The sequence below is a fragment of the Schistocerca serialis genome, chromosome 2 (assembly GCF_023864345.2).
Source record: "Schistocerca serialis cubense isolate TAMUIC-IGC-003099 chromosome 2, iqSchSeri2.2, whole genome shotgun sequence".
NCBI classification, from domain to species: domain Eukaryota; kingdom Metazoa; phylum Arthropoda; class Insecta; order Orthoptera; family Acrididae; genus Schistocerca; species Schistocerca serialis.
In genome coordinates, this window is record NC_064639.1 from 79,424,708 (window position 1) to 79,452,081 (window position 27,374).

The window sequence follows — 27,374 nt, forward strand, 5'->3', positions numbered from 1 at the left end:
CCTTTTGTATTAAATTCGGATGCAATTTCTGTGTTTTATCGTCAATATGAAGGTCCAAGGGATACAGTAAACCTGAAGTGCAGCATCGGAATCTAAAACTGGACTCACAGGAGAGGTTCAAATCATAGAATGTTAGAGTGTCAGTCCTCTTGTACTTAAGTCAGCATTGTTCCTTTTGTATAAAATTCGAATGCAATTTCTGTGTTTCATCATCAATAAGAAGGTCCAAGGTATACAGTAAACCTGAAGTGAAGCATCGGAATCTAAAACAGGACTCACAGGAGAGGTTCACATCATAGAAAGTTATAGTGTCAGTCCTCTTGTACTTAAGTCGGCATTGTGCCTTTTGCATTAAATTCGGATGCTATTTCTGTGTTTCATCGTCAACAGGAAGGTCCAAGGGATACATTAAACCTGAAGTGAAGCATCGGAATCTAAAACTGGGCTCACAGGAGAGTTTCAAATCATAGAAAGTTAGAGTGTCAGTCCTCTTGTACTTAAGTCGACATTGTGCCTTTGGTATTAAATTCGGATGCAATATCTGTGTTTCATCGTCAATAAGAAGATCCAAGGGATACAGTAAACCTGAAGTGAAGCATCAGAATCTAAAACTGGACTCACAGAAGAGGTGCAAATCATAGAAAGTTAGAGTGCCAGTCCTCTTGTACTTGAGTCGGCATTGTGTTTTGTATTAAATTCGGATGCAATTTCAGTGTTTCATCGTCAATAAGAGGGTCCAATGTATACAGTAAACCTGAAGTGAGGCATCGGAATCTAAAACTGGACTCACAGGAGAGGTTCAAATCATAGAAAGTTAGAGTGTCAGTCCTCTTGCACTTTAGTCAGCATTGTGCCGTTTGTATTAAATTCGGATGCAATTTCTGTGCTTCATCATCAATAAGACGGTGCAAGATATACAGTAAAATTGAAGTGATGCATCGGAATTTAAATCAGGACTCACTGGAGAGTTTCAAACCATAGAAAGTTAGAGTGTCAGTCATCTTGTACTTAAGGCGGCGTTGTGCCTTTTGTATTAAATTCGGATGCAATTTCTGTGTTTCATCGTCAATACGAAGGTCCAAGGGATACAGTAAACCAGAAGTGCAGCATTGGAATCTAAAACTGGACCCACAGGAGACGTTCAAATCGTAGAATGTTAGAGTGTCAGTCCTCTTGTACTTAAGTCGGCATTGTCCCTTTTGTATAAAATTCGGATGCAATTTCTGTGTTTCATCATTAATAAGAAGGTCCAAGGTATACAGTAAACCTGAAGTGAAGCATCGGAATCTAAAACTGTACTCACAGGAGAGGTTCAAATCATAGAAAGTTATAGTGTCATTCATCTGGTACTTAGGTCGGCGTTGTGCCTTTTGTATTAAATTCGGATGCAATTTCTGTGTTTCATCGTCAATAAGAAGGTGCAAGGTATACAGTAAACCAGAAGTGAAGCATCGGAATCTAAAATTGGACTCACAAGAGAGGTCCAAATCAGAGAAAGTTAGAGTGTCAGTCCTCTTGTACTTAAGTCGGCATTGTGCCTTTTGTATTAAATTCGGATGCAATTTCTGTGTTTCATCGTCAATAAGAAGGTCCAAGGTATACAGTAAACCTGAAGTGAAGCATCGGATCTAAAACTGGACTCACAGGAGAGGTTCGAATCATAGAAAGTTTGAATGTCAGTCCTCTTGTACTTAAGTCGGCATTGTGCCTTTTGTATTAAATTCGGATGCAATTTCTGTGTTTCAAAATCAATAAGAAGGTCCAAGGGATACAGTAAACCTAAAGTGAAGCATCGGAATCTAAAACTGGACTCACAGGGGAGGTTCAAATCATAGAAAGCTAGTGTGTCAGTCCGCTTGTACTTAGGTCGGCATTGTGCTTTTTGTATTAAGTTCGGATGGAATTTCTGTGTTTCATCGTCAATAAGAAGGTCCAAGGGATACAGTAAACCTGAAGTTACCATCGGAATCTAAATCTGGACTCACAGGGGAGGTTCAAATCATAGAAAGTTAGAGTGTCAGTCCTCTTGTACTTAAGTCGGCATTGTGCCTTTTGTATTAAATTCGGATGCAATTTCTATGTTTCATCGTCAATAAGACAGTCCAAGGTATACAGTAAACCTGAAGTGAAGCATCGGAATCTAAAACTGGGCTCACTGGAGAGGATTAAATCATAGAAAGTTTGAGTGTCAGTCCTCTTGGACTTAAGTCGGCATTGTGCATTTTGTATTAAATTCGGAAGCAATTTCTGTGGTTCATCGTCAATAAGAAGGTCCATGGTATACAGTAAACCTGAAGTTACCATCGGAATCTAAATCTGGACTCACAGGGGAGGTTCAAATCATAGAAAGTTAGAGTGTCAGTCCTCTTGTACTTAAGTCGGCATAGTGCCTTTTGTATTAAATTCGGATGCAATTACTGTGTTTCAACATCAATAAGAAGGTCCAAGGTATACAGTAAATCTGACGTGAAGCAACGGAATCTAAAACTGGACTCACAAGAGAGTTTCAAATCAAAGAACGTTAGTGTCAGTCCTCTTGTACTTAAGTCGGCATTGTGGCTTTAGTATTAAATTCGGATTAATATCTGTGTTTCATCGTCAATAAGAATGTTCAAGGGATAAAGTAAACCTGAAGTGCAGCATCGGAATCTAAAACTGGACTCACAGAAGAGGTTCAAATCATAGAAAGTTAGAGTGTCAGTCCTCTTGTACTTAAGTCGGCATTGAGCATTTTGTATTAAATTCGGATACAATTTCTGTGCTTCATCGTCAATAAGATGTCAAAATTGATACAGTAAACCTGAAATGAAGCATCGGAATCTAAAACTGGACTCACAGGGGAGGTTCAAATCATAGAAAGTTAGAGTGTGAGTCCTCTTGTACCTAAGTCGGCATTGTGCCGTTTGTATTACATTCGGATGCAATTTCTGAGTTTCATCGTCACCAAGAAGGTCCTAGGGATACAGCAAACCTGAAGTGAAGCATCGGAATCTAAAACTGGACCCACAGGGGAGGTTCAAATCATAGAAAGTTAGAGTGTCAGTCCTCTTGTACTTAAGTCGGCATTGTGCCGTTTGTATTACATTCGGATGCAATTTCTGTGTTTCATAGTCAATAAGAAGGTCCAAGGTATACAGTAAACCTGAAGTGAAGCATCGGAATCCAAAACTGGACTCACAGAGACGTTCAAATCATAGAAAGTTTGAGTGTCAGTCCTCTTGTACTTAAGGCGGCATTGTGCCTGTTGAATTAAATTAGGTTGATATTTCTGTGCTTCATCGTCAATAAGAAGGTGAAAGGTATACAGTAAACCTGAAGTGAAGCATCGGAATCTAAAACTGGACTCACAGGAGAGGTTTAAATCATATAGAGTTTGAGTGTCAGTCCTCTTGGACTTAATTCGGCATTGTGCATTTCGTATTAAATTCGGATGCAATTTCTGTGTTTCATCGTCAATAAGAAGGTCCAAGGTATACAGTAAACCTGAAGTGAGGCATCGGAATGTAAAACTGGACTCACAGGAGAGCTTCAAATCATAGAAAGTTAGAGTGTCAGTCCTTTTGTACTTAAGTCAGCATTGTGCCTTTTGTATTAAATTCGAATGCAATTTCTGTGTTTCATCGTCAATTAGAAGGTCCAAGGGATACAGTAAACCCGAAGTGAAGCATCGGAATTTAAAACTGGACTCACAGGAGAGATTCAAATCATAGAAAGTTTGAGTGTCAGTCCTCTAGTACTTATGTCGATATTGTACCTTTTGTATTAAATTCGCATGCAATTGTTGCGTTTCATCGTCAATAAGAAGGTCCAAGGGATACAGTAAAACCGAAGTGAAGCATCGGAATTTAAAACTGGACTCACAGGAGAGATTCAAATCATAGAAAGTTAGAGTGTCAGTCCTCTTGTACTTAAGTCGGCATTGTGCCGTTTGTATTACATTCGTATGCAATTTCTGTGTTTCATAGTCAATAAGAAGGTCCACGGTATACAGTAAACCTGAAGTTAAGCATCGGAATCCAAAACTGGACTCACAGGAGAGGTTCAAATCATAGAAAGTTTGAGTGTCAGTCCTCTTATACTTAAGTCGGCATTGTGAATTTAGTATTAAATTCGGATGCAATTTCAGTGCTTCATCGTGAATAAGAAGGTCCAAGGTATACAGTAAACCTGAAGTGAAGCATCGGAATCTAAAACTTGACTCACAGGAGAGGTTTAAATCATAGAAAGTTTGAGTGTCAGTCTTCTTGGACTTAAGTCGGCATTGTGAATTTTGTATTAAATTCGGATGCAATTTTGTGTTTCATCGTCAATATGAAGGTCCAAGGTATACAGTGAACCTGAAGTGAAGCATCGGAATGTAAAACTGGACTCACAGGAGAGCTTCAAATCATAGAAAGTTAGAGTGTCAGTCCTTTTGTACTTAAGTCAGCATTGTGCCTTTTGTATTAAATTCGAATGCAATTTCTGTGTTTCATCGTCAATTAGAAGGTCCAAGGGATACAGTAAAACCGAAGTGAAGCATCGGAATTTAAAACTGGACTCACAGGAGAGATTCAAATCATAGAAAGTTTGAGTTTCAGTCCTCTAGTACTTAAGTCGGCATTGTACCTTTTGTATTAAATTCGAACGCAATCGCTGCGTTTCATCGTCAATAACAAAGTCCAAGGGGTACAGTAAACCTGAAGTGCAGCATCGGAATCTAAAACTGGACTCACAGGAGAGGTTCAAATCATGGGAAGTTAGAGTGTCAGTCCTCTTGTACTTAAGTCGGCATTGTGCCTTTTGTATTAAATTCGGATACAATTTCTGTGTTTCATCGTCAATTCGATGGTCCAAGGGATACAGTAAACCCAAAGTGAAGCATGGGAATATAAAACTGGACTCACAGGAGAGATTCAAATCATAGAAAGTTTGAGTGTCAGTCCTCTAGTACTTAAGTCGATATTGTACCTTTTGTATTAAATTCGCATGCAATTGTTGCGTTTCATCGTCAATAAGAAGGTCCAAGGGATACAGTAGACCTGAAGTGCAGGATCGGAATCTAAAACTGGACTCACAGGAGAGGTTCAAATCATAGAAAGTTACAGTGTCAGTCCTCTTGTACTGAAGTCGGCATTGTGCCGTTTGTATTACATTCGGATGCAATTTCTGTGTTTCATAGTCAATAAGATGGTCCAAGGTATACAGTAATCCTGAAGTGAAGCAACAGAATCCAAAACTGGACTCACAGGAGAGGTTTAAATCATAAAAAGTTAGAGTGTCAGATCTCTTGGACTTAAGTCGGCATTGTGCAGTTTGTATAAAATTCGGATGCAATTTCTGTGTTTCATAGTCAATAAGAATGTCCAATTTATACAGTAAACCTGAAGTGAAGCATCGGAATCTATATCTGGACACATTAGAGAGGTTCAAATCATAGAAAGTTAGAGTGTCAGTCCTTTTGTACTTAAGTCGGCATTGTGCCTTTTTTATTAAATTTGGATGCAATTTCTGTGTTTCATCGTCAATAAGAAGGTTCAAGGGATACAGTAAACCTGAAGTGAAGCTTCGGAATCTAAAACTGGACTCACAGGAGAGGTTCAAATCATAAAAAGTTAGAGTGTCAGTCCTCATGTACTTAAGTCGGCATTGTGCCTTTTGTATTAAATTCGGATTCAATTTCTGTGCTTCATCGTCAATAAGAAGGCAAAATTGATACAGTAAACCTGAAATGAAGCATCGGAATCTAAAACTGGACCCACAGGAGAGGTTGAAATCATAGAAAGTTAGAGTGTCAGTCCTCTTGTACTTAAGTCGGCATTGCGCCGTTTGTATTACATTCGTATGCAATTTCTGTGTTTCATAGTCAATATGAAGGTCCACGGTATACAGTAAACCTGAAGTTAAGCATCGGAATCCAAAACTAGACTCACAGGAGAGGTTCAAATCATAGAAAGTTTGAGTGTCAGTCCTCTTATACTTAAGTCGGCATTGTGAATTAAGTATTAAATTCGGATGCAATTTCAGTGCTTCATCGTGAATAAGAAGGTCCAAGGTATACAGTAAACCTGAAGTGAAGCATCGGAATCTAAAACTTGACTCACAGGAGAGGTTTAAATCATAGAAAGTTTGAGTGTCAGTCTTCTTGGACTTAAGTCGGCATTGTGCATTTTGTATTAAATTCGGATGCAATTTTGTGTTTCATCGTCAATATGAAGGTCCAAGGTATACAGTGAACCTGAAGTGAAGCATCGGGATCTAAATCTGGACTCACTGGAGAGGTTCAAATCATAGAAAGTTAGAGTGTCAGTCCTCTTGTACTTAAGTCGGCATTGTGCCTTTTGTATTAAATTCGGATGCAATTTCTGTGTTTCATCGTCAATAAGAAGGTACAAGGGATACAGTAAACCTGAAGTGAAGCATCGGAATCTAAAACTGGACTCGCAGGAGAGGTTAAAAATATAGATAGTTAGAGTGTCAGTCCTTTTGTACTTAAGTCGGCATTGTGCCTTTTGTATAAAATTCGGATTCATTTTCAGTGTTTCTTCATCATTAAGAAGGTTCAAGGGATACAGCAAACCTGAAGTGCAGCATCGGAATCTAAAACTGGACTCACAGGAGAGGTTCAAATCATAGAAAGTTAGAGTGTCAGTCCTCTTGTACTTAAGTCGGCATTGTGCCTTTTGTATTAAATTCGGAAGCAATTTCTGTGTTTCATCGTCATTCAGGAGGTCCAAGGGATACAGTAATCCAAAAGTGAAGCATCGGAAGCTAAAACTGGACTCACAGGAGAGATGCAAATCATAGTAAGTTTGAGTGTCAGTCCTCCAGCACTTAAGTCGGCAATGTGACTTTTGTATTAAATTCGCATGCAATTTCTGCATTTCAACGTCGATAAGTTGGTCCAAGGGATACAGTAAATCTGAAGTGAAGCATCGGAATCTAAAACTGGACTCACAGGAGAGGTTCAAATCATGGAAAGTTAGAGTGTCAGTCCTCTTGTACTTAAGTCGGCATTGTGCCGTTTGTAATACATTCGGATGCAATTTCTGTATTTCATCGTCAACAAGAAAGTTCTAGGGATACAGTAAACCTGAAGTGAAGCATCGGAATCTGAAACTGGACTCACAGGAGAGGTTAAAATCATAGAAAGTTAGAGTGTCAGTCCTCTTGTACTTAAGTCGGCATTGTGCCGTTTGTATTACATTCGGATGCAATTTCTGTGTTTCACAGACAATAAGAAGGTCCAAGGTAAACAGTAAACCTGAAGTGAAGCATCGGAATCTAAATCTGTACTCATAGGAGAGGTTCAAATCATAGAATGTTAGAGTGTCATCCTCTTGTACTTAAGTCGGCACTCTGCTTTTTGTATTAAATTCGGGTGCAATCTCTGTGTTTCATCGTCAATAAGAAGGTCCAAGGTATACAGTAATTCTGAAGTGAAGCATCGGTATCTAAAACTGGACTCACAGGAGAGTTTCAAATCATAGAAAGTTAGAGTGTCATTCCACTTGTACTTAAGTCGGCATTGTGCCCTTTGGATTAAATTCGGATGCAGTTTCTGTGTTTCATCGTCAATAAGAAGGACCAAGGGATATAGTAAACCTGAATTGAAGCATCGGAATCTAAAACGTGACTCACAGGAGAGGTTCAAATCATAGAAAGTTAGAGTGTCAGTCCTTTTGTACTCAGGTCGGCATTGTGCATTTTGTTTTAAATTCGGATGCAATTTCTGTGTTTCATCGTCAATTAGATGGTCCAAGGGATACAGTAAACACGAAGTGAACCAGCGGAATCTGAAACTGGACTCACAGGAGAGATTCAAATCATAGAAAGTTAGAGTGTCAGTCCTTTAGTACTTAAGTCGGCATTGTACCTTTTGTATAAAATTCGCATGCAATTTCTGCGTTTCATCGTCAATAAGAAAGTCCAAGGGATACAGTAAACCTGAAGTGAAGCATCGGAATCTAAAACTGCACTCACAGGAGAGGTTCAAATCATAGGAAGTTAGAGTGTCAGTCCACTTGTACTTAAGCCGGCATTGTGCCTTTTGTATTATATTCGGATGCAATTTCTGTGTTTCATCGTCAGTAAGAATATCCAAGGGATACAGTAAACCAGAAGTGCAGCATCGGAATCTAAAACTGGACTCACACGAGAGGTTCAAATCATAGGAAGTTAGAGTGTCAGTCCTCTTGTACTTAAGTCAGCATTATGCCTTCTGTAATCAATTCGGATGCAATTTCTGTGTTTCATCGACAATAGGAAGGTCCAAGGGATACAGTAAACCTGAAGTGAAGCATCGGAATCTAAAACTGGACTCACAGGAGAGGTTCAAATCATAGAGAGGTAGAGTGTCAGTCCACTTGTACTTAAGCCGGCATTGTGCCTTTTGTATTAAATTCGGATGCAATTTCTGTGTTTCATCGTTCGTAAGAATGAGCAAGCGATACAGTAAACCTGAAGTGAAGTATCGAAATCTAAAACTGGACTCACAGAAGAGGTTCAAATCATAGAAAGTTAGAGTGTCAGTCCCTTTTGTACTTAAGTCGGCATTGTGCCTTTTGTATTAAATTAGGACGCAATTTCTGTGTTTCATCGACAATAAGAAGGTCCAAGGGGTACAGTGAAGCTGAGGTGAAGCATCGGAATCTAAAACTGGACTCACAGGATAGGTACAAATCATAGAAAGTTAGAGTGACTGTCCTCTTGTACTTAAGTCAGCATTGTGCCTTTTGTATTAAATTCGGATGCATTATCTGTGTTTCATCATCAATAAGATGGTACGAGGGATACAGTAAACCTGAAGTGAAGCATCGGAATCTAAAACAGGACTCACAGGAGAGGTTCATATCATAGAAAGTCAGAGTGTTAGTCCTCTTGTACTTAAGTCGGCATTGTGCCTTTTGAATTACATTCGGATGCAATTTCTGTATTTCATCGTCAATAAGAAGGTCCAAGGTACACAGCAAACCCGAAATGAAGCACCGGAATCTAAAACTGGACTCACAGGATAGGTTCAAATCATAGAAATTTACAGTGTCAGTCCTCTTGTACTGAAGTCGGCATTGTGCCTTTTGTATTTAATTCAGATGCAATTTCTATGTTTCATCGTCAAAAAGAGGGTCCAAGGTATACAGTAAACCTGAAGTGAAGCATTGGAATCTAAAACTGGTCTCACAGGAGAGGTTTAAATCATAGAAAGTTAGAGTGTCAGTCCTCTTGTACTTCAGTCGGCATTGTGCCTTTTGTATTAAATTCGGATGCAATTTCTGTGTTTCATCGTCAATAAGAAGGTATAATGTTTACAGTAAACCTGAAGTGAAGCATCGAAATCTAAAACTCAACTCACAGGAGATGTTCAAATCATAGAAAGTTAGTTTGTCAGTCCTCTTGTACTTAAGTCGGCATTGTGCCTTTTGTATTAAATTCGGATTTAATTTCTGTGTTTCATCGTCAATAAGAAGGTCCAAGGTATACAGTAAACCTGAAGTGAAGCATCGGAATCAAAAACTGGTCACACTGGACAGGTTTAAATCATAGAAAGTTAGAGTGTCAGGCCTCTTGTACTTAAGTCGGCATTGTGCCTTTTGTATTAAATTCGGATGCAATTTCTGTTTTTCATCGTCATAAAGAAGGTCCAATGTTTACAGTTAACCTAAAGTGAAGCATCGAAGTCTAAAACTCAACTCACAGGAGAGGTTCAAATCATAGAAATTTATAGTGTGAGTCCTCCTGTACTTAAGTCGGCATTGTGCCTTTTGTATTAAATTCGGATGCAATTTCTGTGTTTCATCGTCAAAAAGAAGGTCCAAGGGATACAGTAAACCTGAAGTGAAGCATCGGAATCTAAAACTGGATTTACAGGATAGGTTCAAATCTTAGAAAGTTAGAGTGTCAGTCCTCTTGTACTTAAGTCGGCATTGTACCTTTGTATTAAATTCGGATGCAATTTCTGTGTTTCATCGTCAATAAGAAGGTCCAATGTTTACAGTAAACCCGAAGTGAAGCAGCGAAATCTAAAACTCAACTCACAGGAGAGGTTTAAATCGTAGAAAGTTAGAGTATTAGTCCTCTTGTACTTAAGTCGGCATTGTGCATGTTGTATTAAATTCGGATGCAATTTCTGTGTTTCATCGTTAATTAGAAGGTCCAAGGGATACAGTAAACCTGAAGTGAAGCATTGGAATCTAAAACTGTACTCACAGGTCAGGTTCAAATCATAGAAAGTTAGGGTGTCAGCCCTTTTGTACTTAAGTCGGCATTGTGCCTTTTGTATTAAATTCGGTTGCTATTTCTGTGCTTCATCATCAATAAGAAGGCAAAATTAATACAGTAAACCTGAAATGAACCATCGGAATCTAAAACTGCACCCACAGGAGAGGTTCAAATCATAGAAAGTTAGAGTGTCAGTCCTCTTGCACTTAAGTCGGCATTGTGCCGTTTGTATTACATTCGGATGCAATTTCTGTGTTTAATCGTCAATACGAATCTCCTAGGGATACAGTAAACCTGAAGTGAAGCATCGGAATCTAAAACTGGACCCACAGGAGAGGTTCAAATCATAGAAAGTTAGAGTGTCCGTCCTCATCTACTTAAGTCGGCATTGTGCCGGTAGTATTACATTCGGATGCAATTTCTGTGTTTCATTGTCCATAAGAAGGTCCAAGGTATACAGTAAACCTGAAGTTAAGCATCGGAATCCAAAACTGGACTCACAGGAGAGGTTCATATCATAGAAAGTTTGAGTGTCAGTCCTCTTGTACTTACGTCGGCATTGTGCCTTTTGTATTAAATTCGGATGCAAATTCTGTGTTTCATCGTCAATAAGAAGGTCCAAGACATACAGTAAACCTGAAGTGAAGCATCGAAACCAAAAACTGGACTCACTGGAGAGCTTCAAATCATAGAAAGTTAGAGTGTCAGTCCTCTTGTACTTAAGTCGGCATTGTGCCTTTTGTATTAAATTCGGATGCTATTTCTGTGTTTCATCGGCAATAAGACGGTCCGAGGGATACAGTAAACCTGAATTGAAGCATCAGAATCTAAAGCTGGACTCACAGGAGGGGTTCAAATCATAGAAAGTTAGAGCTTCAGTCCTCTTGTACTTAAGTCGGCATTGTGCCTTTTGTATTAAAGTCGGATGCAATTTCTGTGTTCCATCGTCAATAAGATGGTCCAAGTGATACAGTAAACCTGAAGTGAAGCATCGGATCTAAAACTGGATTCACAGGAAAGGTTCAAATCACATAAAGTTAGAGTGGTAGTCCACTTGTACTTAAGTCGGCATTGTGCCTTTTGTGTTAAATTCGGATGCAATTTCTGAGTTTCATCGTCAATAAGAAGGTCCAAGGTATACTGTATACCTGAAGTGAAGCATCGGAATTTAAAACTGGATTCACAGGAGAGATTTAAATCATAGAAAGTTAGTTTGTCAGTCCTCTTGTACTTAAGTCGGCATTGTTCCTTTTGTATTAAATTCGGTTGCTATTTCTGTGCTTCATCAATAATAAGAAGGCAAAATTGATTCAGTAAACCTGAAATGAAGCATCGGAATCTAAAACTGCACCCACAGGAGAGGTTCAAATCATAGAAAGTTAGAGTGTCAGTCCTCTTGTACTTAAGTTGGCATTGTGCCGTTTGTATTACGTTCGGATGCATGTCTGCGTTTAATCGTCAATAAGAATGTCCTAGGGATACAGTAAACCTGAAGTGAAGCATCGGAATCTAAAACTGGACCCACAGGAGAGGTTCAAATCATAGAAAGTTAGAGTGTCAGTCCTCTCCTACTTAAGTCGGCATTGTGCCGGTAGTATTACATTCGGATGAAATTTCTGTGTTTCATAGTCCATAAGAAGGTCCAAGGTATACAGTAAACCTGAAGTGAAGCATCGGAATCCAAAACTGGACTCACAGGAGAGGTTCATATCATAGAAAGTTTGAGTGTCAGTCCTCTTGTACTTAAGTCGGCGTTGTGCCTTTTGTATTACATTCGGATGAAATTTCTGTGCTTCATCGTCAATAAGAAGGTCCAAGGTACACAGTAAACCTGAAGTGAAGCATCGGAATCTAAAACTGGACTCAGAGGAGAGTTTCAAATCATACAAAGTTAGAGTGTCAGTCCTCTTGTACTTAAGTCGTCATTGTGACTTTTGTATTAAATTCGGATGCAATTTCTGTGTTTCATCGTCAATAAGAAGGTACAAGGGACACAGTAAATCTGAAGTGAAGCATCGGAGTCTAAAACTGGACTCACAGGAGAGGTTCAAATCATAGAAAGTTAGACTGACAGTCCATTTGTACTTAAGTCGGCATTGTGCCTTTTGTATTAATTTCGGATGCTATTTCTGTGTTTCATCGTCAATTAGAAGGTCCAAGGGATACAGTATTCCCGAAGTGAAGCATTGGAATCTAAAACTGGACTCACAGGAGAGATTCAAATCATAGAAAGTTAGAGCGTCAGTCCTCTAGTACTGAAGTCGGCATTGTGCCTTTTGTATTAAATTCGCATGCAATTTCTGCGTTTCATCGTCAATAAGTAGGTCCAAGGGATACAGTAAACCTGAAGTGAGGCATCGGAATCTGATACTGCACTCACAGGAGAGGTTCAAATCATAGAAAGTTAGAGTGTCAGTCCTCTTGTACTTAAGCCGGCATTGTGCCTTTTGTATTAAATTCGGATGCAATTTCGGTGTTTCATCGTCAGTAAGAATGTCCAAGGGATACAGTAAACCTGAAGTGCAGCATCGGAATCTAAAACTGGACTCACAGGAGAGGTTCAAATCATAGAAAGTTAGAGAGTCAGTCCTCTTGTACTTAAGTCGGCATTGTGCCGTTTGTATTGCATTCGGATGCAATTTCTGTGTTTCATCGTCACTAAGAAGGTCCAAGGTATACAGTAAAACTGAAGTGAAGTATCGGAATCTAAAACTGGACTCACAGGAGAGTTTCAAATCATAGAAAGTTAAAGAGTCAGTCCTCCTGTACTTAAGTCGTCATTATGCCTTTTGTATTAAATTCGGATGCAATTTCTGTGTTTCATCGTCAATAAGAAGGTACAAGGGACACAGTAAACCTGAAGTGAAGCATCGGAATCTAAAACTGGACTCATAGGAGAGGTTCAATTCATGGAAAGTTAGAGTGTCAGTCCTCTTGTACTTAAGTCGGCATTGTGCCTTTTGTATTAAATTCGGATGCAATTTCTGTGTTTCATCGTCAATTAGAAGGTCCAAGGTATACAGTAAACCCGAAGTGAAGCATTGGAATCTAGAACTGGACTCACAGGAGAGATTCAAAACATAGAAAGTTAGAGTGTCAGTCCTCTAGTTCTTAAGCCGGCATTGTGCTTTTTGTATACAATTCGCATGCAATTTCTGCGTTTCATCGTCAATAAGATGGTCCAAGGGATACAGTAAACCTGAAAAGAAGCATCGGAATCTAAAACTGGACTCACAGGAGTGGTTCAAATCATAGAAAGTTAGAGTGTCAGTCCTCTCGTACTTAAGTCGCCAATGTGCCGTTTGTATTACATTCGGATGCAATTTCTGTGTTTGATCGTCAACAAGAAGGTACAAGGGACACAGTAAACCTGAAGTGAAGCATCGGAATCTAAAACTGGACTCATAGGAGAGGTTCAATTCATGGAAAGTTAGAGTGTCAGTCCTCTTGCACTTGAGGCGGCATTGTGCCTTTTGTATTACATTCGGATGCAATTTCTGTGCTTCATCGTCAATAAGAAGGTACAAGGGATACAGTAACCTGAAGTGAAGCATCGGAATCTAAAACTGGACTCACAGGAGAGGTTCAAATCATAGAAAGTTAGAGCATTAGTCCTTTTGTACTTAAGTCGTCATTGTGCCTTTTGTATTAAATTCGGATTCAATTTCTGTGTTTCATCGTCTATAAGAAGGTTTAAGGGATACAGTAAACCTGAAGTACAGCATCGGAATCTAAAACTGGACTCACAGGAGAGGTTCAAATTATAGAAAGTTAGAGTGTCAGTCCTCTTGTACATAAGTCGGCATTGTGCCTTTTGTATTAATTTCGGATGCAATTTCTGTGTTTCATTGTCAATTAGAAGGTCCAACGGATACAGTAAACCCAAAGTCAAGCATCGGAATCTAAAACTGGACTCACAGGAGAGATTCAAATCATAGAAAGTTTGAGGGTCAGTCCTCCAGTACTTAAGTTGGCATTGTGCCTTTTGTATAAAATTCGCACGCAATTTCTGCGTCTCGTCGTCAATAAGATGGTCCAAGGGGTACGGTAAACCTGAAGTGAAGCATCGGAATCTGAAACTGGACTCACAGGAGAGATACATATCATAGAGAGTTAGATTGTCAGTCCTCTTGTAATTAAGTCGGCATTGTGCCGTTTTTATTACATTCGGATGCAATTTCTGTGTTTCATCGTCAAGAAGAAGGTCCAAAGTATACAGTAAACCTGAAGTGAAGCATCGGAAACCAAAACTGGACTCACAGGAGAGGTTCAAATCATAGAAAGTTTGACTGTCAGTCCTCTTGTACTTAAGTCGGCATTGTGCCTTTTGTATTAAATTCGGATGCAATTTCTGTGCTTCATCGTCAAGAAGAAGGTCAAAGGTATACAGTAAACCTGAAGTGAAGCATCGCAATCTACAACTGGACTCACGGGAGAGGTTGAAATCATAGTAAGTTTGAGTGTCAGTCCTCTTGGACTTAAGTCGGCATTGTGCATTTTGTACTATATTCGGATGCAATTTCTGTGTTTCATCGTCAATAATAAGGTCCAAGGTATACTGTAAACCTAAAGTGAAGCATCGGAATCTAAATCTGGACTCACAGGAGAGGATCAAATCCTAGAAAATTAGAGTGTCAGTCCTCTTGTACTTAAATCGGCACTGTGCCTTTTGTATTAAATTCGGATGCAATTTCTGTGTTTCATCGTCAATATGAAGGTCCAAGGTATACAGTAAATCTGAAGTGAAGCATCGGAGACTAAAACTGGCCTCACAGGAGAGTTTCAAAACATAGAAAGTTAGAGTGTCAGTCCTCTTGCACTTAAGTCGGCATTGTGCCTTTTGGATTAAATTCGGATGCAATTTCTGTGTTTCATCGTCAAAAAGAAGGTCCAAGGGATACAGTAAACCCGAAGTGAAGCGTCGGAATCTAAAACTGGTATCACAGTAGAGATTCAAATCATAGAAAGTTAGAGTGTCAGTATTCTAGTACTTAAGTCGGCATTGTGCCTTTTGTATAAAATTGGAATGCAATTTCTGCGTTTCATCGTCAATAAGAAGGTTTAAGGGATACAGTAAACCTGAAGTGAAGCATCGGAATCTAAAACTGCACACACAGGAGAGTTTCAAATCATAGAAAGTTAGAGTCTCGGTCCTCTTGTACTTAAGCCGGTATTGTGCTTTTTCTATTAAATTCGGATGCAATTTCTGTGTTTCATCGTCAGTAAAAATGTCCAAGGGATACAGTAAACCTGAAGTGCAATATCGGAATCTAAAACTGGACTCAGAGGAGAGGTTCAAATCATAGTAAGTTAGAGTGTCAGTCCTCTTGTACTAAGTCGGCATTGTGCCTTTTGTATCAAATTCGGATTCAATTTCTGTGTTTCATCGTCTATAACAAGGTTTAAGGGATACAGTAAACCTGAAGTGCAGCATAGGAATCTAAAACTGGACTCACAGGAGAGGTTCAAATTATAGAAAGTTAGAGTGTCAGTCCTCTTGTACTTAAGTCGGCATTGTGCCTTTTGTATTAATTTCGGATGCAATTTCTGTGTTTCATCGTCAATTAGAAGGTCCAACGGATACAGTAAACCCAAAGTGAAGCATCGGAATCTAAAACTGGCCTCACAGGAGAGATTCAAATCATAGAAAGTTTGTGTGTCAGTCCTACAGTACTTAAGTTGGCATTGTGCCTTTTGTATAAAATTCGCACGCAATTTCTGCGTCTCGTCGTCAATAAGATGGTCCAAGGGATACGGTAAACCTGAAGTGAAGCATCGCAATCTGAAACTGGACTCACAGGAGAGATACATATCATAGAGAGTTAGAGTGTCAGTCCTCTTGTACTTAAGTCGGCATTGTGCCGTTTGTATTACATTCGGATGTAATTTCTGTGTTTCATAGTCAATAAGAAGGTCCAAGGTATACAGTAAACCTGAAGTGAAGCATCGGGAACCAAAACTGGACTCACAGGAGAGGTTCAAATCATAGAAAGTTTGACTGTCAGTCCTCTTGTACTTAAGTCGGCATTGTGCCTTTTGTATTAAATTCGGATGCAATTTCTGTGCTTCATCGTCAAGAAGAAGGTCAAAGGTATACAGTAAACCTGAAGTAAAGCAACGCAATCTACAACTGGACTCACGGCAGAGGTTGATATCATAGAAAGTTTGAATGTCAGTCCTCTTGGACTTAAGTCGGCATTGTGCATTTTGTACTAAATTCGGATGCAATTTCTGTGTTTCATCGTCAATAAGAAGGTCCAAGGTATACTGTAAACCTAAAGTGAAGCATCGGAATCTAAATCTGGACTCACAGGAGAGGATCAAATCCTAGAAAGTTAGAGTGTCAGTCCTCCTGTACTTATATCGGCACTGTGCCTTTTGTATTAAATTCGGATGCAATTTCTGTGTTTCATCGTCAATAAGAAGGTCCTAGGTATACAGTAAACCTGAAGTGAAGCATCGGAATCTAAAACTGCACTCACAGGAGAGGTTCAAATCATAGAAAGTTAGAGTGTCAGTCCTCTTGTACTTAAGCCGGCATTGTGCTTTTTCTATTAAATTCGGATGCAATTTCTGTGTTTCATCGTCAGTAAGAAAGTCCAAGGGATACAGTCAACCTGAAGTGCAAAATCGGAATCTAAAACTTGACTCACAGGAGAGGTTCAAATCATAGAAAGTTAGAGTGTCAGTCCTCTTGTACTTAAGTCGGCATTGTGCCTTTTGTATCAAATTCGGATGCAATTTCTGTGTTTCATCGTCAATAAGAAGGTCCAAGAAGTACAGTGAAGCTGAGGTGAAGCATCGGAATCTAAAACTGGACTCACAGGATAGGTACAAATCATAGAAAGTTAGAGTGACTGTCCTCTTGTACTTAAGTCAGCATTGTGCCTTTTGTATTAAATTCGGATGCATTATCTGTGTTTCATCATCAATAAGATGGTCCGAGGGATACAGTAAACCTGAAGTGAAGCATCGGAATCTAAAACAGGACTCACAGGAGAGGTTCATATCATAGAAAGTTAGAGTGTTAGTCCTCTTGTACTTAAGTCGGCATTGTGCCTTTTGTATTACATTCGGATGCAATTTCTGTATTTCATCGTCAATAAGAAGGTCCAAGGTACACAGCAAACCCGAAATGAAGCAGCGGAATCTAAAACTGGACTCACAGGAGAGGTTCAAATCATAGAAATTTACAGTGTCAGTCCTCTTGTACTGAAGTCGGCATTGTGCCTTTTGTATTAAATTCGGATGCAATTTCTGTGTTTCATCGTCAATAAGAAGGTATAATGTTTACAGTAAACCTGAAGTGAAGCATCAAAATCTAAAACTCAACTCACAGGAGATGTTCAAATCATAGAAAGTTAGTTTGTCAGTCCTCTTCTACTTAGGTCGGCATTGTGCCGTTTGTATTACATTCGGATGCAATTTCTGTGTTTAATCGTCAATAAGAATCTCCTAGGGATACAGTAAACCTGAAGTGAAGCATCGGAATCTAAAACTGGACCCACAGGAGAGGTTCAAATCATAGAAAGTTAGAGTGTCAGTCCTCTTCTACTTAAGTCGGCATTGTGCCGGTAGTATTACATTCGGATGCAATTTCTGTGTTTCATTGTCCATAAGAAGGTCCAAGGTATACAGTAAACCTGAAGTTAAGCATCGGAATCCAAAACTGGGCTTACAGGAGAGGTTCATATCATAGAAAGTTTGAGTGTCAGTCCTCTTGTACTTAAGTCGGCATTGTGCCTTTTGTATTAAATTCGGATGCAAATTCTGTGTTTCATCGTCAATAAGAAGGTCCAAGACATACAGTAAACCTGAAGTGAAGCATCGAAACCAAAGACTGGACTCACTGGAGAGCTTCAAATCATAGAAAGTTAGAGTGTCAGTCCTCTTGTACTTAAGTCGGCATTGTGCCTTTTGTATTAAATTCGGATGCTATTTCTGTGTTTCATCGGCAATAAGACGGTCCGAGGGATACAGTAAACCTGAATTGAAGCATCAGAATCTAAAGCTGGACTCACAGGAGGGGTTCAAATCATAGAAAGTTAGAGCTTCAGTCCTCTTGTACTTAAGTCGGCATTGTGCCTTTTGTATTAAAGTCGGATGCAATTTCTGTGTTCCATCGTCAATAAGATGGTCCAAGTGATACAGTAAACCTGAAGTGAAGCATCGGATCTAAAACTGGATTCACAGGAAAGGTTCAAATCATATAAAGTTAGAGTGGTAGTCCACTTGTACTTAAGTCGGCATTGTGCCTTTTGTGTTAAATTCGGATGCAATTTCTGTGTTTCATCGTCAATAAGAAGGTCCAAGGTATACTGTATACCTGAATTGAAGCATCAGAATCTAAAGCTGGACTCACAGGAGGGGTTCAAATCATAGAAAGTTAGAGCTTCAGTCCTCTTGTACTTAAGTCGGCATTGTTCCTTTTGTATTAAATTCGGTTGCTATTTCTGTGCTTCATCAATAATAAGAAGGCAAAATTGATACAGTAAACCTGAAATGAAGCATCGGAATCTAAAACTGCACCCACAGGAGAGGTTCAAATCATAGAAAGTTAGAGTGTCAGTCCTCTTGTACTTAAGTTGGCATTGTGCCGTTTGTATTACGTTCGGATGCAATGTCTGCGTTTAATCGTCAAAAGAATGTCCTAGGGATACAGTAAACCTGAAGTGAAGCATCGGAATCTAAAACTGGACCCACAGGAGAGGTTCAAATCATAGAAAGTTAGAGTGTCAATCCCCTCCTACTTAAGTCGGCATTGTGCCGGTAGTATTACATTCGGATGAAATTTCTGTGTTTCATAGTCCATAAGAAGGTCCAAGGTATACGGTAAACCTGAAGTGAAGCATCGGAATCCAAAACTGGACTCACAGGAGAGGTTCATATCATAGAAAGTTTGAGTGTCAGTCCTCTTGTACTTAAGTCGGCGTTGTGCCTTTTGTATTACATTCGGATGCAATTTCTGTGCTTCATCGTCAATAAGAAGGTCCAAGGTACACAGTAAACCTGAAGTGAAGCATCGGAATCTAAAACTGGACTCAGAGGAGAGTTTCAAATCATACAAAGTTAGAGTGTCAGTCCTCTTGTACTTAAGTCGTCATTGTGACTTTTGTATTAAATTCGGATGCAATTTCTGTGTTTCATCGTCAATAAGAAGGTACAAGGGACACAGTAAATCTGAAGTGAAGCATCGGAGTCTAAAACTGGACTCACAGGAGAGGTTCCAATCATAGAAAGTTAGAGTGACAGTCCATTTGTACTTAAGTCGGCATTGTGACTTTTGTATTAATTTCGGATGCTATTTCTGTGTTTCATCGTCAATTAGAAGGTCCAAGGGATACAGTATTCCCGATGTGAAGCATCGGAATCTAAAACTGGACTCACAGGAGAGATTCAAATCATAGAAAGTTAGAGCGTCAGTCCTCTAGTACTGAAGTCGGCATTGTGCCTTTTGTATTAAATTCGCATGCAATTTCTGCGTTTCATCGTCAATAAGTAGGTCCAAGGGATACAGTAAACCTGAAGTGAGGCATCGGAATCTGAAACTGCACTCACAGGAGAGGTTCAAATCATAGAAAGTTAGAGTGTCAGTCCTCTTGTACCTAAGCCGGCATTGTGCCTTTTGTATTAAATTCGGATGCAATTTCGGTGTTTCATCGTCAGTAAGAATGTCCAAGGGATACAGTAAACCTGAAGTGCAGCATCGGAATCTAAAACTGGACTCACAGGAGAGGTTCAAATCATAGGAAGTTAGAGAGTCAGTCCTCTTGTACTTAAGTCGGCATTGTGCCGTTTGTATTGCATTCGGATGCAATTTCTGTGTTTCATCGTCACTAAGAAGGTCCAAGGTATACAGTAAAACTGAAGTGAAGTATCGGAATCTAAAACTGGACTCACAGGTGAGTTTCAAATCATAGAAAGTTAAAGAGTCAGTCCTCCTGTACTTAAGTCGTCATTATGCCTTTTGTATTAAATTCGGATGCAATTTCTGTGTTTCATCGTCAATAAGAAGGTACAAGGGACACAGTAAACCTGAAGTGAAGCATCGGAATCTAAAACTGGACTCATAGGAGAGGTTCAATTCATGGAAAGTTAGAGTGTCAGTCCTCTTGTACTTAAGTCGGCATTGTGCCTTTTGTATTAAATTCGGATGCAATTTCTGTGTTTCATCGTCAATTAGAAGGTCCAAGGGATACAGTAAACCCGAAGTGAAGCATTGGAATCTAGAACTGGACTCACAGGAGAGATTCAAAACATAGAAAGTTAGAGTGTCAGTCCTCTAGTTCTTAAGCCGGCATTGTACTTTTTGTATAAAATTCGCATGCAATTTCTGCGTTTCATCGTCAATAAGATGGTCCAAGGGATACAGTAAACCTGAAAAGAAGCATCGGAATCTAAAACTGGACTCACAGGAGTGGTTCAAATCATAGAAAGTTAGAGTGTCAGTCCTCTCGTACTTAAGTCGCCAATGTGCCGTTTGTATTACATTCGGATGCAATTTCTGTGTTTGATCGTCAACAAGAAGGTCCAAGGTATACTGTAAACCTGAAGTGAAGCATCGGAATCCAAAACTGGACCCACACGAGAGGTTCAAATCATAGAAAGTTTGAGTGTCAGTCCTCTTGTACTTAAGTCGGCATTGTGCCTTTTGTATTAAATTCGGATGCAATTTCTGTGCTTCATCGTCAAGAAGAAGGTCAAAGGTATACAGTAAACCTGAAGTGAAGCATCGCAATCTACATCTGGACTCACGGGAAAGGTTGAAATCATAGAAAGTTTGAGTGTCAGTCCTCTTGGACTTAAGTCGGCATTGTGCATTTTGTACTAAATTCGGATGCAATTTCTGTGTTTCATCGTCAATAAGAAGGTCCAAGGTATACTGTAAACCTAAAGTGAAGCATCGGAATCTGAATCTGGACTCACAGGAGAGGATCAAATCCTAGAAAATTAGAGTGTCAGTCCTCTTGTACTTAAATCGGCACTGTGCCTTTTGTATTAAATTCGGATGCAATTTCTGTGTTTCATCGTCAATATGAAGGTCCAAGGTATACAGTAAATCTGAAGTGAAGCATCGGAGACTAAAACTGGCCTCACAGGAGAGTTTCAAATCATAGAAAGTTAGAGTGTCAGTCCTCTTGCACTTAAGTCGGCATTGTGCCTTTTGGATTAAATTCGGATGCAATTTCTGTGTTTCATCGTCAAAAAGAAGGTCCAAGGGATACAGTAAACCCGAAGTGAAGCATCGGAATCTAAAACTGGTCTCACAGTAGAGATTCAAATCATAGAAAGTTACAGTGTCAGTATTCTAGTACTTAAGTCGGCATTGTGCCTTTTGTATAAAATTGGAATGCAATTTCTGCGTTTCATCGTCAATAAGAAGGTTTAAGGGATACAGTAAACCTGAAGTGAAGCATCGGAATCTAAAACTGCACACACAGGAAGGTTTCAAATCATAGAAAGTTAGAGTGTCGGTCCTCTTGTACTTAAGCCGGCATTGTGCTTTTTCCATTAAATTCGGATGCAATTTCTGTGTTTCATCGTCAGTAAGAATGTCCAAGGGATACAGTAAACCTGAAGTGCAAAATCGGAATCTAAAACTGGACTCACAGGAGAGGTTCAAATCATAGTAAGTTAGAGTGTCAGTCCTCTTGTACTTAAGTCGGCATTGTGCCTTTTGTATCAAATTCGGATTCAATTTCTGTGTTTCATCGTCTATAACAAGGTTTAAGGGATACAGTAAAACTGAAGTGCAGCATCGGAATCTAAAACTGGACTCACAGGAGAGGTTCAAATTATAGAAAGTTAGAGTGTCAGTCCTCTTGTACTTAAGCCGGCATTGTGCCTTTTGTATCAATTTCGGATGCAATTTCTGTGTTTCATCGTCAATTAGAAGGTCCAACGGATACAGTAAACCCAAAGTGAAGCATCGGAATCCAAAACTGGACTCACAGGAGAGATTCAAATCATAGAAAGTTAGAGCTTCAGTCCTCTTGTACTTAAGTCGGCATTGTTCCTTTTGTATTAAATTCGGTTGCTATTTCTGTGCTTCATCAATAATAAGAAGGCAAAATTGATACTGTAAACCTGAAATGAAGCATCGGAATCTAAAACTGCACCCACAGGAGAGGTTCAAATCATAGAAAGTTAGAGTGTCAGTCCTCTTGTACTTAAGTTGGCATTGTGCCGTTTGTATTACGTTCGGATGCAATGTCTGCGTTTAATCGTCAAAAGAATGTCCTAGGGATACAGTAAACCTGAAGTGAAGCATCGGAATCTTAAACTGGACCCACAGGAGAGGTTCAAATCATAGAAAGTTAGAGTGTCAATCCTCTCCTACTTAAGTCGGCATTGTGCCGGTAGTATTACATTCGGATGAAATTTCTGTGTTTCATAGTCCATAAGAAGGTCCAAGGTATACAGTAAATCTGAAGTGAAGCATCGGAATCCAAAACTGGACTCACAGGAGAGGTTCATATCATAGAAAGTTTGAGTGTCAGTCCTCTTGTACTTAAGTCGTCATTGTGACTTTTGTATTAAATTCGGATGCAATTTCTGTGTTTCATCGTCAATAAGAAGGTACAAGGGACACAGTAAACCTGAAGTGAGGCATCGGAATCTGAAACTGCACTCACAGGAGAGGTTCAAATCATAGAAAGTTAGAGTGTCAGTCCTCTTGTACTTAAGCCGGCATTGTGCCTTTTGTATTAAATTCGGATGCAATTTCGGTGTTTCATCGTCAGTAAGAATGTCCAAGGGATACAGTAAACCTGAAGTGCAGCATCGGAATCTAAAACTGGACTCACAGGAGAGGTTCAAATCATAGAAAGTTAGAGAGTCAGTCCTCTTGTACTTAAGTCGGCATTGTGCCGTTTGTATTGCATTCGGATGCAATTTCTGTGTTCCATCGTCACTAAGAAGGTCCAAGGTATACAGTAAAACTGAAGTGAAGTATCGGAATCTAAAACTGGACTCACAGGTGAGTTTCAAATCATAGAAAGTTAAAGAGTCAGTCCTCCTGTACTTAAGTCGTCATTATGCCTTTTGTATTAAATTCGGATGCAATTTCTGTGTTTCATCGTCAATAAGAAGGTACAAGGGACACAGTAAACCTGAAGTGAAGCATCGGAATCTAAAACTGGACTCATAGGAGAGGTTCAATTCATGGAAAGTTAGAGTGTCAGTCCTCTTGTACTTAAGTCGGCATTGTGCCTTTTGTATTAAATTCGGATGCAATTTCTGTGTTTCATCGTCAATTAGAAGGTCCAAGGGATACAGTAAACCCGAAGTGAAGCATTGGAATCTAGAACTGGACTCACAGGAGAGATTCAAAACATAGAAAGTTAGAGTGTCAGTCCTCTAGTTCTTAAGCCGGCATTGTACTTTTTGTATAAAATTCGCATGCAATTTCTGCGTTTCATCGTCAATAAGATGGTCCAAGGGATACAGTAAACCTGAAAAGAAGCATCGGAATCTAAAACTGGACTCACAGGAGTGGTTCAAATCATAGAAATTTAGAGTGTCAGTCCTCTCGTACTTAAGTCGCCAATGTGCCGTTTGTATTACATTCGGATGCAATTTCTGTGTTTGATCGTCAACAAGAAGGTCCAAGGTATACTGTAAACCTGAAGTGAAGCATCGGAATCCAAAACTGGACCCACACGAGAGGTTCAAATCATAGAAAGTTTGAGTGTCAGTCCTCTTGTACTTCAGTCGGCATTGTGCCTTTTGTATTAAATTCGAATACAATTTCTGTGCTTCATCGTCAACAAGAAGGTCCAAGGTATACAGTAAACCAGAAGTGAAGCATCGGAATCTAAATCTGGACTCACAGGAGAGGTTCAAATCATAGAAAGTTAGAGTGTCAGTCCTCTTGTACTTAAGTCGGCACTGTGCCTTTTGTATTAAATTCGGATGCAATTTCTGTGTTTCATCGTCAATAAGAAGGTCCAAGGTATACAGTAAATCTGAAGTGAAGCATCGGAATCTAAAACTGGACTCACAGAAGAGTTTCAAATCATTGAAAGTTAGAGTGTCAGTCCTCTTGCACTTGAGGCGGCATTGTGCCTTTTGGATTAAATTCGGATGCAATTTCTGTGCTTCATCGTCAAGAAGAAGGTCAAAGGTATACAGTAAACCTGAAGTGAAGCATCGCAATCTACATCTGGACTCACGGGAAAGGTTGAAATCATAGAAAGTTTGAGTGTCAGTCCTCTTGGACTTAAGTCGGCATTGTGCATTTTGTACTAAATTCGGATGCCATTTTTTGTGTTTCATCGTCAATAAGAAGGTCCAACGGATACAGTAAACCCAAAGTGAAGCATCGGAATCTAAAACTGGACTCACAGGAGAGATTCAAATCATAGAAAGTTTGAGGATCAGTCCTCCAGTACTTAAGTTGGCATTGTGCCTTTTGTATAAAATTCGCACGCAATTTCTGCGTCTCGTCGTCAATAAGATGGTCCAAGGGGTACGGTAAACCTGAAGTGAAGCATCGGAATCTGAAACTGGACTCACAGGAGAGATACATATCATAGAGAGTTAGAGTGTCAGTCCTCTTGTACTTAAGTCGGCATTGTGCCGTTTGTATTACATTCGGATGCAATTTCTGTCTTTCATATTCAATAAGAAGGTCCAAAGTATACAGTAAACCTGAAGTGAAGCATCGGAAACCAAAACTGGACTCACAGGAGAGGTTCAAATCATAGAAAGTTTGACTGTCAGTCCTCTTGTACTTAAGTCGGCATTGTGCCTTTTGTATTAAATTCGGATGCAATTTCTGTGCTTCATCGTCAAGAAGAAGGTCAAAGGTATACAGTAAACCTGAAGTGAAGCATCGCAATCTACATCTGGACTCACGGGAAAGGTTGAAATCATAGAAAGTTTGAGTGTCAGTCCTCTTGGACTTAAGTCGGCATTGTGCATTTTGTACTAAATTCGGATGCAATTTCTGTGTTTCATCGTCAATAAGAAGGTCCAAGGTATACTGTAAACCTAAAGTGAAGCATCGGAATCTAAATCTGGACTCACAGGAGAGGATCAAATCCTAGAAAATTAGAGTGTCAGTCCTCTTGTACTTAAATCGGCACTGTGCCTTTTGTATTAAATTCGGATGCAATTTCTGTGTTTCATCGTCAATATGAAGGTCCAAGGTATACAGTAAATCTGAAGTGAAGCATCGGAGACTAAAACTGGCCTCACAGGAGAGTTTCAAATCATAGAAAGTTAGAGTGTCAGTCCTCTTGCACTTAAGTCGGCATTGTGCCTTTTGGATTAAATTCGGATGCAATTTCTGTGTTTCATCGTCAAAAAGAAGGTCCAAGGGATACAGTAAACCCGAAGTGAAGCATCGGAATCTAAAACTGGTCTCACAGTAGAGATTCAAATCATAGAAAGTTAGAGTGTCAGTATTCTAGTACTTAAGTCGGCATTGTGCCTTTTGTATAAAATTGGAATGCAATTTCTGCGTTTCATCGTCAATAAGAAGGTTTCAGGGATACAGTAAACCTGAAGTGAAGCATCGGAATCTAAAACTGCACACACAGGAGAGTTTCAAATCATAGAAAGTTAGAGTGTCGGTCCTCTTGTACTTAAGCCGGCATTGTGCTTTTTCTATTAAATTCGGATGCAATTTCTGTGTTTCATCGTCAGTAAGAATGTTCAAGGGATACAGTAAACCTGAAGTGCAAAATCGGAATCTAAAACTGGACTCACGGGAGAGGTTCTAATCATAGTAAGTTAGAGTGTCAGTCCTCTTGTACTTAAGTCGGCATTGTGCCTTTTGTATCAAATTCGGATTCAATTTCTGTGTTTCATCGTCTATAACAAGGTTTAAGGGATACAGTAAACCTGAAGTGCAGCATCGGAATCTAAAACTGGACTCACAGGAGAGGTTCAAATTATAGAAAGTTAGAGTGTCAGTCCTCTTGTACTTAAGTCGGCATTGTGCCTTTTGTATTAATTTCGGATGCAATTTCTGTGTTTCATCGTCAATTAGAAGGTCCAACGGATACAGTAAACCCAAAGTGAAGCATCGGAATCTAAAACTGGACTCACAGGAGAGATTCAAATCATAGAAAGTTTGAGTGTCAGTCCTACAGTACTTAAGTTGGCATTGTGCCTTTTGTATAAAATTCGCACGCAATTTCTGCGTCTCGTCGTCAATAAGATGGTCCAAGGGATACGGTAAACCTGAAGTGAAGCATCGCAATCTGAAACGGGACTCACAGGAGAGATACATATCATAGAGAGTTAGAGTGTCAGTCCTCTTGTACTTAAGTCGGCATTGTGCCGTTTGTATTACATTCGGATGCAATTTCTGTGTTTCATAGTCAATAAGAAGGTCGAAGGTATACAGTAAACCTGAAGTGAAGCATCGGAAACCAAAACTGGACTCACAGGAGAGGTTCAAATCATAGAAAGTTTGACTGTCAGTCCTCTTGTACTTAAGTCGGCATTGTGCCTTTTGTATTAAATTCGGATGCAATTTGTGTGCTTCATCGTCAAGAAGAAGGTCAAAGGTATACAGTAGACCTGAAGTGAAGCATCGCAATCTACAACTGGACTCACGGGAGAGGTTGAAATCATAGAAAGTTTGAATGTCAGTCCTCTTGGACTTAAGTCGGCATTGTGCATTTTGTACTAAATTCGGATGCAATTTCTGTGTTTCATCGTCAATAAGAAGGTCCATGGTATACTGTAAACCTAAAGTGTGGCATCGGAATCTAAATCTGGACTCACAGGAGAGGATCAAATCCTAGAAAGTTAGAGTGTCAGTCCTCCTGTACTTAAGCCGGCATTGTGCTTATTCTATTAACTTCGGATGCAATTTCTGTGTTTCATCGTCAGTAAGAAAGTCCAAGGGATACAGTCAACCTGAAGTGCAAAATCGGAATCTAAAACTGGACTCACAGGAGATGTTCAAATCATAGAAAGTTAGAGTGTCAGTCCTCTTGTACTTAAGTCGGCATTGTGCCTTTTGTATCAAATTCGGATGCAATTTCTGTGTTTCATCGTCAATAAGAAGGTCCGAGGGATACAGTAAACCTGAAGTGAAGCATCGGAATCTAAAACTGGGCTCACAGGAAAGGTTCAAATCATAGAAAGTTTAAGTGTCAGTCCTCTTGTACCTAAGTCCTCATTGTGTCTTTTGTATTAAATTCGGATGCAATTTCTGA